Raw genomic sequence first — 6,000 nt, forward strand, 5'->3', positions numbered from 1 at the left:
CACCACAAGCAGCACCTTTTGTATGTTCTGACTGCCATCTCCTTCCTCACACTTTTGGGAAATCCAGTGGGACAATCATTTTGTTTGCAGAGGCCATTCTTCATTGACAGAAGGCCTAATGTTAATTGAATAAAGTGTCAATGAAGTGCTCTTCTTGTAGTGTCGCCCCGGCTTGCATTGTACAAAAGTGCACCATGTTCATTTGTGTACCATTATTTAAAAGTTCTCTCCCAATCTTTGTCATTATGTCAATGAATTCCTCCCCACACCTGCCAGTGAGAAGCCCCCACCAGGAGGATAGTGCTCCCATCCCACTCTTCCCATTCAACACCCCCCACTGCAGTAAAGTAAAGTTCTAAGTTATATTGTCACGTTCTGGTGAGGTGAGAACCCAAAAGCAGGACAGCCAGGCAGGTGTGTGTGTGTGTGTGTGTGTGTGTGCGTGTGTGTGTGTGTGTGTGTGTGTGTGTGTGTGCGTGCATACGTGCGTGCGTGCATACGTGCCTGCCTGCCTGCGTGCGTGCGGGGGACATCTCTACCTCACTCATCTCCTTCAATGATGAAAGCAAATTCATTATTGTATCCCACTCTGAAACTCTGAACACTTGCAGTGCATTATAGAACTCTCTGAGGATTAGGATGTCTAACACGGCCATAAAGAACCAATTGGCCTACATGTGGTTGAAGTCTTTGATTCCCGGGGCAGGCTAAGTAATGACCACAAGCTGGAGAGTTACAGATGAAGGGGTTGCTATTGACCTGTGTTACGGGGGAAGGCTATTTGCTGGGTCTAAATAATAGGGTGGGGTTGAATCCCAGGGCAGGCGAATGAGTGGTTGTCACCTTTCAGGATCAAGAGAAAAGTACTTGTTAAATGGCCTGGTGTGGGATTATTACACAGACACACATACACACAAACCCCCATGTCTACTCTTTCACATACGCACACACGTACACACACACACACAGACACACAGACACACACACACACACACACACACACACACACACACACACACACACACACACACACACACACACACACACACACACACAGACGCACAGATGCAGTACTCACAACAGCCAATGAAGCCATCGGTAACTCTTATTTACTGTATTTTCCAGGTGCAAAGGAGAGGTGATGTTATACAAAAATTTGCTATATTAGGTCATGATTGTCTCACATCAGGTGTGTGCATGTGTGTGCGTGTGTGCGTGTGTGTGCACAAAATCATGCATGCGTCTGTGACTGTGTGTGTGTGTGTGTGTGTGTGTGTGTGTGTGTGTGTGTGTGTGTGTGTGTGTGCTACGCCTGTCCGTTTTTGTGCATGTAGCCTAAATATGCAGAAAATCTGCCAAGACATTCAAGACTCGACCACAAAGTGGTGAAGGTGAGGGAACAAGAATGCCTATAGTTATGTGAATTGAGTCATTTTCTCTCGTAGGACTACTAATCTGCTAAGAATAGGTAATAACCTTACCCTCTATTCACTGAGGGAAAATTACAGGCGTTTTGTTACAAAGCATGCTGAGGTCAACTATTCAAAATGCTCCACTTAGGGAAGATAAGGCTGTGTAACATCAACGTCCTCTGAGTGAGTGGATATTTGATACCAAGTGTTTTTGCACCTAACAAATAGCTTCTCTGACTTTGTATGTACACTCCTGGCATTAGTCAGAAGTTATGACTTATATGTACACTCCTGGCATTAGTCAGAAGTTATGACTTATATGTACACTCCTGCCGTTAGTCAGAAGTTATGACTTTGTATGTACACTCCTGGCATTAGTCAGAAGTTATGACTTTGTATGTACACTCCTGGCAATAGTCAGAAGTTAGAAGTTTAATCACATCAACCCAAGCGTTCCTGTTTTGGGAAGTGTTTAAAAGTGTTTCAATAAAAAGTGTTAATAATAATTTTTTCACATAAGTTCACGTTTATTTGTTTTAATGATGAGATCTTCAAGCTCACATATCAAATGGCAAAGTGTATTGTCATTAAGTGGTTAAAGTCTTACTTTAAGAAAAAACTAAAAGAGAGGGGGAAAAAAGTGAAGTTACGGGAAGTGGGACGTTGAGTTACGGGAAGTGTTTGTGAGTGTCTGCATTGAGTCACTGCTCTTTGGCCGATCATAGAGCAAGTGGGGTCAGAGGTCAAACCAGGTCCAACTCGGGCTCTGTGGCAGCAATCCTCATTTCCTGCAGTCACAGACTTCTTGTGTGGCTTCTAGATTGGATGAAAAAAGGAGGAGAGAGAGGAAATGTGTGTGTGTGTGTGTGTGTGTGTGTGTGTGTGTGTTTGGGGGGGGCGGGGGGCGATGCTGGTTGGTAATGGTGGTGGTGAGGGGTTAATTTTGAGCCTTTATCCTCAGTCCCCCTTTAACGTCCCCACACTGGCAGACAGGACTGAGTTGTAATGACACAATTGTATCCAGATGATGCGGTGGAGGGTAGGTTCTCTTTTAAGTCCTTTGTGTCACACTGGCAGTCTGGCACTCTCTCTCTCTCTCTCTCTCACACTCACACTCACACGCACACGCACGCACACGCACACACACACACACACACACACACACACACACACACACACACACACACACACACACACACACACACACACACACACACACACACACACACACACACACACACGCGCACACGCACGCACACACACACAAACTTGACAGACTGGCTTAGAGCTTCTGATTTAGATAAGCATCATTACTAAGGCTGTTGCTTTTATGTTCTGTGAGCTAGCGGAGCACAATGAGCATTAATACGGGGCCTTGATATGGTTACGGTTCTTTTCATGTACAGTACAGTATATGACATAGTCTTCTTATCGGCTCTTTGTGGATTTGTATGTATTACTTATATCAGCTCGAATCAGTTCGCGATCCAATTCAGTCCACACACAAGTTAAGTAACAATCAAGCAATTTGTCTGCACTGAGGGAGCATTCGTTTTTTTATTTCTTAACATCAGTTATGACAACTTTGTCATGGCCCCAACAGTTTTACAACTGAATTTATCACTTCCTGAATTGATCGGGTCGGATGTGAATTCAGCCCAACCCCAGTGCTGTACTCGGATACAATTAGCCGACTGTACTTTTATACAAGCTTGGAGCGGCAAATACTCCCATGATCCAGCTGGCCAGTGAGAGTATAGTGATCTTTGTTAAGTTAAAGTTTTATTTTAAACATCTAATCATCGCACTGGAAAACGGGCCGAAGCTGCAGGTCTCTAAAGTGTATGTGCAATAAATGAGATCTCTCTATTTTTTAGGCTGAATTCAAGGTCATTTGTGGCCATGGCAACCATACAAGACAGAAAAACTGATGAGTATGTGACCATGCTTGGGTGTGCATTTGTAGAGCGTGAATGACTGAGTGTGTGTGTGTGTGTGTGTGTGTGTGTGTGTGTGTGTGTGTGCGTGTGGGTGCATGGGTGCGTGCATGCGTGCGTGCCTGCCTGCCTGCCTGCGTGCCTGCGTGCGTGCGTGAGTGAGTGAGTGCGTGTGTGCGTGTGTGCGTGTGTGTGTGTGAGTGTGAGTGCCTGTGCACCCGTGCGTCTGCGTGTGACGCGTATGTGAAATCATGGGAGGTTTTTATCGAGCGGACATGGGCCCAGACTGAGAGGTAGATGTTGACAGCTTGGTCAATATTTCCATTAAGTCAAACGGTGACTTCACTCCGTGAAGAGCTGACATTTTGGGTACCATCCGTGCAGCGTGGCGGTTCCTGGAGGGGTGCCAACTGAACCTAGACAGATACGTGTATAACCTCTATGTCAGTGGTTAAACACAACACAAACAAACTATTCATGCATACCGGTCTCCCAGACTAATCAGATGTGGTGTGTGTTTGTGAGATTTGTCGATAAAGAAATGGGAAGAAATTGTTTCGTTTCAATAGAAAGAATTGATAATAGATTTTCAAAGATACACCCCAAACAAACTGCAATGTGAAGGTCCTTACAATGTGCTTGCAAAGTGGAGAGCTGCAACTATCGATTCTTTACTTAGCCGTTTCTTCTTTTTTACATTTTTGAAAATATAAATAAGCGATTAACTATTATTAACTATTATTAATCCAACTCTGGATTGAGTGGAGTTGGCACAGTATTACTGTAAAACTATCCTGTCAAGAATTTGTTGAGGCAAAATAATAGAGAATAACATCTTAAGAAAAAAAGAAGAACAAAAAACTTTAAAATCAACTACTGACAATTACAATGATAAACCTTTTTAGTGCAGAGAATATTCATCATCTTCAACTCAAGTTGCCCGAGGGAGCACCTGTGTGTTATTGGTCCCATAAAGTCACCATTAACACCCGGTAGACATTCAGCAGGTAATTTATTGCTTTAATTACAGACAAAAAGAATGCCAGAAAGGCTTTATAACCACTCTAATAGCTAATGGCCCTACTGGCCCCCTCCAGGTCTAAAAGGGTCACCATCACTCTCCAGCATGAGTGAAGGGTCTGAAAGTCAGAGGGAAGTCTGGAAGTTCCACAGGGGGGAATGCATGTCTTCAATGAGTCTGGAAGTTCCACAGGGGGGAATGCATGTCTTCAATGAGTCTGGAAGTTCCACAGGGGGGAATGCATGTCTTCAATGCTCAGAGGGAAGTCTGGAAGTTCCACAGGGGGGAATGCATGTCTTCAATGCTCAGAGGGAAGTCTGGAAGTTCCACAGGGGGGAATGCATGTCTTTAATGCTTGATATTTGGTGGGAGTCTAGAAGTTCCACAGGGGGGAATGCATGTCTTCAATGAAGTCTGGAAGTTCCACAGGGGGGAATGCATGTCTTCAATGAAGTCTGGAAGTTCCACAAGGGGGAATGCATGTCTTCAATGAAGTCTGGAAGTTCCACAGGGGGGAATGCATGTCTTCAATGCTTCGTATTTGGTGCGAGCCCCTACTGCAGGGATACTCAAATAGATTTACCTGTGGGCCACATTACAAAAATGGCAAGGGGCCAGGGGCCAGTAGATAAAATTACGACATTAATGATACTTGATAACTTCTCTCTTTCAATTGCTTTATTTTCGCAAAATGTATCAAAGTACAATGTGCATGCACACTATGTAAATAAATAAATGTGTTACATTTTCTTGCATAAACACAAAGAGCTGTTTCCATAACTGCACAAATTATTGCACATAACATGAGTAGCTGTTATAATAACATAATAACATAACATGAGTAGCTCTTTGCCTGCCTGCCTGCCTGTCTGTCTGTCCATGAGTATAGTTATTTGTCTGTCTGTCAATGAGTAGCTGTCTTACTGTCTGCCTGTCTATGAGTAGCTGTCTGCCTGCCTGTGTAACCCAGCCAACATGGCAACCCACGAATGGCAACCCATGTCAACTGTCAATCAAGGCAGTATAAAAGTGACATCAGGTCCTACACTCCCCACTCCCACTTCCACCTATACAAGATGGCCGAATTGTTTGGCAGCAGCATGGCAGATTCACTGTGACAATCTTGGAATACTCTGCGGTGAGTCGTATAGGCTTGGTGTCATTAACTGTAACTTGGATCAACTGGTTAACTGTTTGTTTATTTTGAAAACATTTGATTTATATTTTGAAAGCATTTGATTTATGAGTTATGTTTGAACTTTTGGTTTAATTAATATTGGTGTATTCTATTATAATATATATATGTCATGTTATATAATTGTATATATTATGAAACACCTTGAATTTTGATTTATTATATTATAATATATATATATATATCATGTTATATAATTATATATATTATAAAATACTTTGAATTTTATTTTCTAAAAACATGCATGTAAAGATATAGACTTATTAGATAAATGATTAAAGATTCGATCCTGATCAAATCGAACTCTTTATTCATTTAATAGTTTTATTTAAAGTTGTACAACAATGACTTTTCTGAACAAAAGACTGATGTAGACACCTGGCCTTGCAGGTCAGGTTTTTTGTTTCATCAAAAGGAAACCCACTTGGATGGTTC

Source organism: Protomyctophum bolini (genome assembly GCF_963924005.1).
Source record: "Protomyctophum bolini genome assembly, chromosome: 16".
NCBI classification, from domain to species: Eukaryota; Metazoa; Chordata; class Actinopteri; order Myctophiformes; family Myctophidae; genus Protomyctophum; species Protomyctophum bolini.